At 35.5% G+C, this 13,200-nt stretch overlaps 1 protein-coding gene across 2 annotated transcripts in view; it reads left to right on the top strand.

Moving 5' to 3' along the window:
- Nucleotides 1–13,200, top strand: part of LOC138694310 (uncharacterized) — a 511,848-nt gene that overhangs the window by 262,579 nt on the left and 236,069 nt on the right. For both annotated transcript variants that reach the window (XM_069817898.1, XM_069817899.1), the window contains one exon: nucleotides 11,762–11,838. The gene's annotated coding sequence lies outside the window, so the exon portion shown is untranslated. The remainder of the gene's footprint in view (nucleotides 1–11,761; nucleotides 11,839–13,200) is intronic.

Here is a 13,200-nt window from a genome sequence, read left to right on the forward strand (position 1 = left end):
TACGAGGAATAAAGCCATTCTTCAAGTTTGATTATTTATTTTATTGTATTTGGTCTGCAGCACAGAAAACAAGTCATCGATAACGATTCCACCTAGTGGGGAATTTGAAACTAAATGCATGTATGAAATATAGTATACCATGAAGTATAGTATACTATACTCCAGGACCCAGGAGGTTAAGAATTGTAGATAATGGTAATGCAGTATGTTGCCACCTTTTTATCTTTGATGTGGATACTTAGGCATACAGTCCCAATAAGAGAGAAGATAAATAAAATGTTTAGTTATATATTATTAGTAACATTATTGAAATATTTTGTGCTTAATGAGTTTTTGCACTGGACCACAGAATTAAATCTTTACTTCAGTTTGTAATTAATTTTAAAAAGTACAATTAGTCAGCATTTCGAGTCAGTCTTTTCAGGCTGTGCAATTAAATTCAGTTAAACAATTAAATTTCCCCCGCAATACTAAGTAAAGTGGCTTTTAATAGTGTCATGCATAAACGCAGTGTTCCTATGATGATGGTGTACAATGAACCAAATGAAGGGGGAAAGTTTTTGTTTCACATCGAGCGAAGTCAGTGTTAGGTGTGAACTAAAGTAATGCAAATATGGAGCAGTCATTAACAGAAACTCCTACTGCATTAGCAGAGCATGGGTTGACATTTATGCGTCTTGTAAATCGATACCAGCGCACTCTTATCGTTTAATGATTACGTCGGGTAAGTCCCGCCCTGAAAACGAGTTTGAAATTCACAACAAGCCATAAATACAATTTTGTGTCTTAGAAATATACAAGTAAGTTCAAATTTATTACAAGCAGTGTTCAATTCTGAAATTAATGTAATTGTTAAAATTATAAGAATTCATGTAGTTTCAGCACATCAACCAGATTACATTACGTTGATACATAAGTTCGTAGCACAACACTGCATTGTTAGAAGATTGTTTATCGTTTGTCATTTGTCATTTCTTGTTTGGAGTGTTGTGCTTGTAAATAAGCCTTGAATTTTGCAGATTTGAAGAAAGTTTGTGCTATTTCTGAGCTAAACAAGATGGAGTGTCAAGTTAAAAAATAAAGAACACTTCGACACATTCTTCTGTTTGTGTTTAATAGTGGAACAAAGGCAGCGGAGGCGGCTCGAAACATTTGTGCCGTGTAACTTTGAATACAAAATAATAAATAAATAAATAAGTAAATGAATAAATAGATAAATAAATAAATAAATAAATAAATAAATAAATGAATGAATAAATATGTAAATAAATGAATTAATAAGTAAATAACTAGATAAGTAAATAATAAATAAATAAGTAAATAAATAAATAAATAAATAAATAAATAAGTAAATGAATGAATGAATGAATGAATGAATAAATAAATAAGTGAGTGAATTAAATATTTAAATTATGGTTTATTTAAGGACCCTCGCAACTGCCGAGATTGTATCAGCGTCGCCGGTGTGCCGGAATTTTGTCCCGCAGGAGTTTTTTTTACATGCCAGTAAATCTACTGACATGAGCCTGTCGCATTTAAGCAGACTTAAATGCCATCGACCTGGGCCGGGATCGAACCCGCAACCTCGAGCACATAAGGCCAGCGCTATACCAACTGCGCTACCGAGGCCGACGTAAGTGAATAAATAAATAAATAAATAGATAAATAAATAAAACGCTTTTAATGAAAAGAAATTGGGACGAGAACCGCGTTTGTACCTCAGCGCTTGCATGCTGGTCTTCCATCCAGGTGACTTGTGTTCGATACCCCGCTTGGTCGTGATGGAAATTGCGGTGAATAAAATAGACGTTGCTAAGGGATTTTCTTGGGATACTTCTGTTTTCCTCGCTGTACCAGCACACTCCACAACCTCCTCTTTTTAGCTGACATCTTCAATAGTTAAAAATGGGCGAGGATGCATTTTTCTGGTAGTACGGATCTCCGATGTCGATATAATAGGATTTAAGGGCTTGGGATTCCGAGCCTTGGGGCTAATCAGTCTCATCTGAGGATGGGACCTGGCTCTGTTAAAGCCGAGGCAGGATGGCTCACCAGTCAGCATCGGAATTGCAAATGCACTTGAACTGGAATAATCACCGCATATAGGAAGTCAATGAGTGTCCAAGTGTACGTGTCCATCTCAGGCCCAGTCCACGAAGAACCAGCAAACCAGTCAAGTCAGCCAACAGGGTGTTTCAAAAGGTTATGCCAAGTCGCTAGAAGTGAAGGGGACTGGTGATTTACAAGAAACTCAAATTTATTTGTCCTCATTTTGCGTTTATTGTGTGGTGTACGTAAAGGAAAGATTGGCTATACAGTAAGTTATACTGAGACCGTTTTGAAATGGACAGTTACAAAATTAGCAGAGTGATCGAGGTTTATTTAGTTTTCTATAATCAAACTGATTTCATGAACTAGCTATAGTTTTAGTATAATTTAGTTACTACAGTTGAAGTTACAAATTTTCTGAAAAAGAATGAAAATTACAGAAAATTTCATAGCAAGATTTATATACACAGGGTGCACCGTAAGTAATGCCATAAATTCCAATGGTATTTTTTAGATATTTTAAACAAATAAGTTTGATACAATTTTGCTTATTTTTACTTCCTTTTCGAGATAAAAATGTTTTATATTAAATATTTCATTGCATGTTTTTGAAAAGCCATTTATTTAATTCTCAATATGCTCAGTCAATTTATGAAAGCAATGTATATTGATAATCAATTATTTAAAGATTTTCAGTTTTGTCCATTAAATGTGCAGAAAATTTATCCGAACAAATATAACTTTTCGTTCTGCAAAGGAATTTGTTCCGATCAAATTTCTGCAATTTCAGTGGACAAAACTAAAATCCTTTCAATCATAATACACTGCTATCTTTAATTGATACACTTTTTTGTTTAAAGTACATCTAAGAATAACTCTTTGAAACTAATTAAATTAGGCCTACTTATGGTTCACCTTGTATGGGCCTATATTTCTTCTTGTAAATTACAAGTCCCCTCACCTCATAACAAAATGGCAAAATCTTAAATCACCCGGTATAATCATTACAAATAACGTTTATAAATATAGCAATGGTTTGTATAAAAACTGCCCACCGAAGAAAGACGATGATTTCTTGTATATATATTTATTCACACTGTAAATGGGTAAATACCCGGTGGCAGTGGTAACTAATTATACTCAATAATGGAAGTAATAAACACAATTAATGAAAAATGCAATTAATAAATAATACTACTACTAATAATAATTAATAGTAATAATAAAATAAGTAAAATATTAATAATAATAAAAATAGTAGTAGTAATAATAATAATAATAATAATAATAATAATAATAATAATAATAATAATAATAATAATAATAATAAAAACAACCAGGAGCATCCTAAATTAAATGAAGCACGATCACTTAAAATAACATTTAAAGTAAATCTAATTTGTATCTTAACCCTAAATTCGAACTAAAACCCACGAATATATATTCATAAATGTTAACTCACTCACTGCACTGGAACTACAACACATTTCACTGATACTATCCTGATTTCACTAACACTTCAAAAACATTTCACTGTTCAAATATTTTGCACTTACTTACTTACTGACTTCCTGGCTTTTAAGGAACCAAAAGGTTCATTGCCGCCCTCACATAAGCCCGCCATTGGTCCCTATCCTGAGCTAGATTAATCCAGTCTCTACCATCATATCCCACCTCCCTCAAATCTATTTTAATATTATCTTCCCATCTACGTCTAGGCCTCCCCAAAAGTCTTTTCCCCTCTGGCCTCCCAACTAACACTCTATATGCATTTCTGGATTCGCCCATACGTGCTACATGCTCTGCCCATCTCAAACGTCTGGATTTAATGTTCCTAATTATGTCAGGTGAAGGATACAATGCGTGCAGCTCTGCTTTGTGTAACTTTCTCCATTCTGCTGTAACTTCATCCCTCTTAGCCCTAAATATTTTCCTAAGAACCTTATTCTCAAAAACCCTCAAACTCTGTTCCTCTCTCAAGGTGAGAGTCCAAGTTTCACAGCCATAAAGAACAACCGGTAATATAACTGTTTTATAAATTCTAACTTTCACATTTTTTGACAGCAGACTAGATGACAAAAGTTTCTCAACTGAATAATAACAGGCATTTCCCATATTTATTCTGCATTTAATTTCCTCCCGAGTGTCATTTATATTTGTTACTTTTGCTCCAAGATATTTGAATTTTTCCACTTCTTCGAAAGATAAATCTCCAACTTTTATAGTTCCATTTCGTACAATATTCTGATCACGAGACATAATCATATACTTAGTCTTTTCGGGATTTACTTCCAACCCTATCTCTTTACTTGCTTCAAGTAGAATTTCTGTGTTTTCCCTAATCGTTTGTGGATTTTCTCCTAACATATTCACGTCATCCGCATAGACAAGAAGCTGATGTATACCGTTCAATTCCAAACACTCTCTGTTATCCTGAACTTTCCTAATGGCATATTCTAGAGCGAAGTTAAAAAGTAAAGGTGACAGTGCATCTCCCTGCTTTAGCCCGCAGTGAATTGGAAAAGCATCAGATAGAAACTGGCCTATGCGGACTTTGCCGTGAGTTCTTGGGGATACCAAATTCAATAAGAATATTATATAAACAAATATTTTGCACTACCACTATAAACTATAAAATTTCACTGACACAAACACACTTCACTGACACAACATACTTCACACTTCACTGACACAACACACTTCTCAACTGATACAACACTTCAAATAACAAAACATCAATTACATAGCATGCAGGCTTTCACGGCCGGTGTCTAGTTGAAACAGAGCTTCCGGGCTAAGATGCCGTGGTCTACTGGTGCTGACGTTACCAGACGTTTCGTCTACTTCTACGGCAGACATCTTCAGTGGTTAGGTATCCTCGGTCGAAGTCTTCTGCTCGGGATACCTGTAGCAACTACAATGTAAATTACTAATTCTCTTTAAGGGGACACTCAACTATATTTTGGAACTTTTTTCCTATTTGACCAATCTTTTTCAAATTTAGAGAAAAAGTTTAATATACACATGGAAAGTAACATGTAAAATCTCAGCTCATTAGATCCAATACTTTTCAAAATAAAAAATATTTCAATTTTTAATCAATCATTAATTATTGAAATACCACTTTTAATTATCATTTTTTATTTTTTGGCTTTGTGCATTTGACTGTGACTTCTCAATGAATAGGGGAAGAATTCTGCTTATTTATTTAGTTCTGTCACGTAAATTAGTGTAGAAATTTAATTTTTCATTACTATGTCACTTTTTCTGCAATTTTTAAGTTGAGTGTCCCCTTAAGTCTATCTTACAAAAATACTTGTTTGTTTTCATGGACATTTGATATACATGCTCCACATGTTGTTGTATACATCTGGGGATCTAAACCTCCCGAAAATTAACTGGAACGGGATTTCAGGTACAAATTCAGATGCACAGACCCTTGTTAATGAATTGATCTGGCTTAAAGATTTCACGCAGGTAGTAAATGGTCTGACGCGTGACAATGCCCTCTTAGCTGTTTACCTACTAAGACCTGTCTCTCTCTTTGTCAACTCTGAAAGTCTTCATAAAATAAGTGATCACAATAGCGTCTTATTAGAAATCTTCTGGGAAAACACAGTAAATCCGAGGTCAAGTCCAGTGTCTGTCTGGAATTTTAACAAAACCGATGTCCATGAATTACAAACGTTTCTACGACAAAAGCATGATGACTTTCTAAGGACTGAAGGAAATATGGAAAATGTGTGGCATAAATTTAAGTGTATAATTTTCGAGACATTAGTAAAACGTGTACCTTCTAAAATAATTAAGAAAAATCCGGACCCAGAATATTACACTAATTATATTCGCTACTTAAAGAAAAAGACAAGGCGCGCATTTAGCAAACGTAAACGGAGCCATGAGCATTGGGAAAAATATATCGAATTAATTAAGAAACTTGAGTGTGCAAAAAGGTTAGCTCAGGAAAATTGTCTAAAAAATATTTTAAAAGAAGATGAAAGTAACAATTGGAGACAGTTTTATAATTATGTACGCAGGAGAAAAGGAAAAAATGAAGGAGTAGTGCTTTTACGAAATCAGAACGGGGAAAGTATAACTGATGACAAAGAAAATGCCGACTTATTAAATTCCTATTTCATTTCGGTTTTCAATAATAATAATAATACTAATAATAATAATAATAATAATAATGATAATAATAATAATAATAATAATAATAATAATCCCGCTGATAGGAGTGGTTGTGTCACAGACCGTGAATGTGAACCAAATTCGACTTTCAAAATAACTTCCAAAGAGGTTAGAGAGAGAATAACGAAATTAAAAAATCGGAAGTTTCGAGGACCAGATAGTATTGCTACAGAGATTCTTAAATTAGGTTCCGAGGCCATAATTCCATACTTAATGCGTATATTTCATGTTTCCATAAACAATGCAGCTATTCCATGTGACTGGAAATCAGCTATAGTGGTACCCATACATAAAGGTGGAAATAAATTAGATGTCGGAAACTACAGACCGATTAGCCTTACATCTGTCGTATGTAAAGTCATGGAGCATTTGATATCGGATTATATTCGTCATGTTCCAAATGCGAAAGACTGGTTTTACAACCGCCAGCATGGTTTTAGGGAAGGCTTCTCATGTGATAGTCAAATTACGTCGCTGGTTCAGGATCTAGCTGAAGAGGTAGATAGAGGCGGAAGAATCGATGCAGTTGTGATTGACTTTTCGAAAGCATTTGATTTGGTGCCACATGACATATTAATAGATAAGTTAAGTAGGCTAGGAATAGATAAAAGAGTGGTGCTATGGATCCAAGAATTCTTAAAAGGTAGAACCCAGAGAGTTAGAGTAGGTCATGAAATATCGGAAATTGTGAAATATAAGTTCAGGGGTGCCACAGGGCAGCGTTCTGGGTCCATTACTCTTTATAATATACGTAAATGACCTATGCCAGGATATTACATCAAATGTGAGGTTATTTGCAGACGACTGCATTATCTATAGAAAGATTAGAAATAATTCAGATGTAGATGCTATTCAAACAGACTTGAATAACATTTACAACTGGGCGTTAAAGCATAGGATGAAAATAAATGGTTCTAAAAGTAAATCTATAACATTTTGTAAAACCCGAGAGGAAACTAGTCTTAATTACGAATTCAGTGGTGTTGTAATTCTGCAAGAACAATGTTGTAAATACCTAGGAGTGTATTTAAACTCCAAACTTTCTTGGGGAGAGCATGTTGATAATGTTACAGGCAAAGCATGGAGGGCACTTCACTTTATTATGAGAATCTTGAGAAAGGCTAGCCCCAAATCGAGGGAAATAGCATATCTAACGTTAGTGCGACCGTTAATGGAATACGGAACTACGTGTTGGGATCCCTATAGAATATATCAGATAAATTCCTTAGAAAGAATCCAGTATAGGGCAGCTAAATTTGTTAAAGGTAAAAGAGAAGATGGGAACGATACGATAAAAGAACTTAAATGGGGAAACTTTGGAAAACAGACGTAGGAAAACTAGAATAACATCATTGTATAGAGCACATCTAGGTCAGAAAGCATGGGTAGACATAACGGCTCGATTAGAAAAGCCAACGTACTATGGTAGGAACGATCATGATTTTAAAATCAAATGTAGGAAACAGAAAACGGATGTAGGTAAATTCTCATTTTTAAATAGAACTATAAATGATTGGAATGACCTACCTGCAGCGGTCTTTGAGGGCTGTCCTTCCTTAAGGAGATTCAAGAATAATTTAAAGAGTTGTGTATAAAGTGAAAATTAAAATTAAGGTGACATTCAACATTTAATTTTTTAAGGTGACATGTATTTATCTAGCCTGACGAGTTTACTTCCTTGGTTTGAATTGTAAATTATTTAAAAATAGCGTGTAAGAGGGCCTTAGACTAGAAATGTTTAGTTTAAATGTAGTTCTGTTTATAAGTATGCATAAGAATGCAATTATTTGACTTATTTGAACTGTTGTATCAGTGAAGCGAGGTGAGTCAGTGAAGTTATGGTTTTACAGTGCAGTGAACAGTTCCGATCAGTGATAATTTATAGCGTCAATGAAATGTGTTCTATAGTGTCAGTGAAATGTGTTACAGAGTGTCAGTGAAATGTGTGCTAAAGTGTCAGTGAAATGCGTCATAGTGCCACTGCAGGGAATGAGATGAGAGTAAAGTGAAAGACTATTGAAACTTATGTAGGACCTATACATAATTATGTATGTTGTGTTGTAAAATTAGGTGTTTTATTTTATGTTTTATTATTATTGTGTTAAATTGTATTGTGTATTCTTATTGTATTGTGTATAAAATTGTATATGTGTTGTAAATTGTATTATGTATTGTAAATTTTATTGTGTATTGCTTGTAATTTTAACTGTGTATTGTTAATATTGTATATACCACTGCCACCGGGTGCTTGCCCACTTGCAGTGTAAATAAATACATACATACATATCGAAATTTCATAACGATACGACACAAACTAAGGGAGTTACGACATTTTTAGTAATGTATTGCACTTTCATTGACATCTCCCTTTAATCTAACCTAAGTTGAGCTACTATTCATTTCACATACAGTATATCTGTGCCGACGGGTTTCTGAAACTAATCCACCGCTTAGGATAACGGCATTTGGTCGCTTTAGAAACACGCTACTGACGTACTTCTCTGGAAAGTGCTCTTGTATATGAAATTACTAATAACCTATAACACTACAGTAAACCATATCATAACATACCTCTGATTGAGGTTCTAGCTGATATGTACAGACGTGGCAAAAAAAAAAACCGGACCGACCCTTGTATCTGATTTCAGGGCCTTGTTCATTCCAGAGCACGATAGACTGGTAACTAAGACTTTCGTGGTTCGAATCCTACCTGGGAAAGAAACGTATTTTTGTTCCTTATTCAAATTTATTCCCAGTACTTTTCCATTGCTGGTAAAATTCATGTTCTGGGAATAATAAGTTAATTAAGTAGTAAAATGTCGCTGCAATCGAAAAGTATTTGGGAATAAATTTGAATAAGGAAGAAAAAAAAAGGTTCCTTCCCAGGCAGGATCCGAACCATGATAGTCTTAGTTACAGTCTGTCGAGCTTTGAATTGAACAAGGCTCTGACATCAACTACAAGGGTCGATCCGGTTTTTTTCCCACTACTGTACAACTGTTATCAGATAGTACATCTCACTTGACGATATGTGTCAGATGAAGAATAAATTGTTTGTATACATCTGAAGTCTGATTAGTGTAATATGTAGCTAGTCGTGATGTATGCAATGGAGGGGGAAAAGAAACTGACCACTCTACCCGTTTATCACCTGGAATTTGGAGCTGTAAGGAAGAATCTATGTGAAATCCAAGTCGGTTGGCCACTTCCTCATTCCGGTTTCACCTTTCCATTGAAGTAACTTAGAGAATTTTGAAGGGAAAATTTCGAAAATTTGCGTAACTTAATAGCTACCATATGAGAGGAGAAATATCGATGACCAGCATGGCTGAACAGCCACAAGGCAGAATCATCGAAGAGGTTAAAAGCATGGGCGGAACGAGTGGAGAGAGAGACGTCGCTATCGTCGCTAGGTAAAATATTCGAGCTCTTGTACTGGCCAAGTGACGATCGAGTATGTTCGCCTAGAAGTATCCAAGGCTACCGCGAAAATCAAGGCTACGATTTGTGAAAGCTTTAGTCTGGAAAAGATAAAAAAGAGAAGAATAAAGTAGGGAAACAAAGATGTAGAAATCGAAGGAGTGAAGAACGGAGAAAGAAAATAAAGGAGTGAAGAACGAAGAAGGAAAATAAAGGAGTGGAGAACGAAGAAGGAAAATAAAGCAGTGGAGAACGAAGGAGGAAAATAAAGGAGTGGAGAACGAAGAAGGAAAATAAAGCAGTGGAGAACGAAGAAGGAAAATTAAGGTTTGGAGATGGGAGAAGGAAAATAAAGGAGTAGAGAACGAAGAAGGAAAATAAAGGAGTGAAGAACGAAGAAGGAAAATAAAGGAGTGGAGAACGAAGAAGGAAAATAAAGCAGTGGAGAACGAAGGAGGAAAATAAAGCAGTGGAGAACGAAGAAGGAAAATTAAGGAGTGGAGAACGAAGAAGGAAAATAAAGGAGTGGAGAACGAAGAAGGAAAATAAAGCAGTGGAGAACGAAGGAGGAAAATAAAGGAGTGGAGAACGAAGAAGGAAAATTAAGGAGTGGAGAACGAAGAAGGAAAATAAAGGAGTGGAGAACGAAGAAGGAAAATAAAGCAGTGGAGAACGAAGAAGGAAAATTAAGGAGTGGAGAACGAAGAAGGAAAATAAAGGAGTGGAGAACGAAGAAGGAAAATAAAGCAGTGGAGAACGAAGAAGGAAAATTAAGGAGTGGAGAACGAAGAAGGAAAATAAAGCAGTGGAGAACGAAGAAGGAAAATAAAGCAGTGGAGAACGAAGAAGGAAAATAAAGCAGTGGAGAACGAAGAAGAAAAATAAAGGAGTGGAGAACGAAGAAGGAAAATTAAGGAGTGGAGAACAAAGAAGGAAAATTAAGGAGTGGAGAACAAAGAAGGAAAATTAAGGTTTGGAGTTTGGAGAAGGAAAATTAAGGAGTGGAGAACAAGAAGGAAAATTAAGGTTTTGAGAATGGAGAAGGAAAATAAAGGAGTGGAGAACGAAGAAGGACTAGAGAACTAAGAAGAAAAATAAAGGATTTGAAAACAAAGAAGGAAAGTAAAATAATGGTTAACGGAGAAGGAAAATAAAAGATCGAGTATGTTCGCCTAGAAGTATCCAAGGCTACCGCGAAAATCAAGGCTACGATTTGTGAAAGCTTTAATCTGGAAAAGGTAGAAATGTTTGCAGGAGAGTGTGTAGGTCTGTGGTTCACTTCTTTAAGGCTCATCCCGATGTTTGTCTTAGCGTCTTAAGAAAACCACAAGCAGAAAGAGTTGTCTCTATTTAGGAGATTACGCAATTGGCTGAGGTGACTCTAATAAAATATGACCCGATCGATCCTGAGGGGAAAAATGTGGGATAGGATGAAAGGGGGAAAAGAAAGTTGTATCCCTGGCTTAAAGATTGGTTGAGATGGGGAGTTTTTGCCATAGTCGTTTTGAATATAAACAATTCAGTTGATGATGGCAACATCAATCGCGTTGGATGGCGGGTTAGACGTGTAATATAACATAAAACATAACATATGGAATGAGTTTATGCTCTAATAGTAGGGTGTCCGACTTAAAACTTTACCGGCTAACAACACTTTTAACTGATCGCAGTTGCTCCACAGATTTCCATCAATGGATCCGCAAGGTAGTCGCATAAGAATCACATGGACAGTCAATCATTGTTATCATTATATTAACTGAAATGTAACATTGATGAATTTATATTTTACAACATTCTATATGAAGTGTTATATGATTTAAGTATTTTCTGGGTAAAACATGTTGCGTCCTCCTAAGATTTTGTCTTGTACACATCCAGTATCTCCAAATTCTGTAAAAGGATGATCAAAAACTTTGACATTTGGCTATTTGCACAGTTTTCTTTGCACTTCCCAGGCAGAGTTGGTGATTATATGAGGAACGTAAATAGTGGCTCTTTTAGAGTGAATCGAGAAATATTGATTACATTTATTCACAAGAATATTCTTTTATGTCACAAATAACGTATTTAAGATGATTCATATAATTCTTTTCCATTACAGGTTCAACACAGAAAACTTCTCTCCGATATTGACAACTGGACTGAGTAGCAAACTTAATTCACTTCGTCAGGAACTGGGTGAGTCCATTTATAATTTCGTTATCCTGAGTTGTCATTTTGTTATCTTTGACCTTCCTCTTAGCCAATACAATCAATTCGATATTTGTTTAGTTCGAGCGTTTATTTAATACAGACAGACAGACTGACAGACAGATAGAAGATAGACAGACAGACAGACAGATAGATAAACAGATAGATAGATAGACAGACAGACAGATGGGTGGGCGGGCAGGCAGATGGGTGTGGATATTTTCAACAATTATACATGTAAATGCATTACACTATCAGAATTTACCCTTAAATCCAGTGCATGAGTCTTTTGACCTACGTGCTTTGCAGAGACAGGAAACCTACTTTGTAGGTTGCACCCCCTCACCTATGATTAAAATCCAACCATTCTCCATAAAACATAGATTAAAAAGCAATGGTACATACAAAACACTTTATACCAAATACTCTAACCTAACTTATTAACAGACATAAAAATGTAGTCAATAGTTAGCATTATCCCTTCGTCAATTCATATCATAAACATCAACAGCTGATGTTCTAAGCTATCTCTCCTTGAAGAGGAACAATCCAGTCTTTTGTTCGTATTCTCTATTCCCCATGAGGTCAGGACATGCAAGCGAACTCCTATTCCGACCTAGCATCGAGGTGGTAGATACTGTATTTTCTTCGAAGATGCTCTGTTTCTTTACAGTGCGCTAGAATGTGCTCCCATGACTCCTTCTCGACACATAATGGACAGATGCGGTCTCCTACTTCGGTGACAATTTTATGACCCTTCCATGCACCCAATCTTAGCCACGCCGAACCCGCTCTACTATCTTTGCTACAAGAATTTATATAGTCACCCCTTCCAATGACAAACTTTATTCAGGTTCAATTAAATTACCGAAAAACTATTAGCACTTGTAATATTACCATTGAACAATTTTGTGTACAGTTATTTGTTTTCAATTCTCCGTGTTATAGTTACTTGCTTACTTACAAATGGCTTCTAAGGAACCCGCAGGTTCATTGCTGCCCTCACATAAGCCCACCATCTGTCCCCCCATCGGTCCGTGTTCTAGTAGTCCAGAAATCTGGAGTTCGGTGTATAAATAACGTTAACCCTACAGTATGCATTGTACTGTATTAAATACAGACTAGTTCCAAATTTTTTCGGAGTTCTGCCGATGTAACAAGATATTGGGTGTCGAAGATGTGTATGAATAATTCTTTGTGATACTGCTGTCAACTTCTGTGCCTGTTTATTGTTCTTGTAGTAGGCCCATTTATAATATATGAAGAGTTCGCGGGAAAAACGATGCATGTCACAGTTTTGTTAAGGTTGATGTCATTATCTAATTCAATGAATCACTTACTTACTTACTT

Source organism: Periplaneta americana, chromosome 2 (assembly GCF_040183065.1).
Source record: "Periplaneta americana isolate PAMFEO1 chromosome 2, P.americana_PAMFEO1_priV1, whole genome shotgun sequence".
Taxonomy (NCBI): Eukaryota; Metazoa; Arthropoda; class Insecta; order Blattodea; family Blattidae; genus Periplaneta; species Periplaneta americana.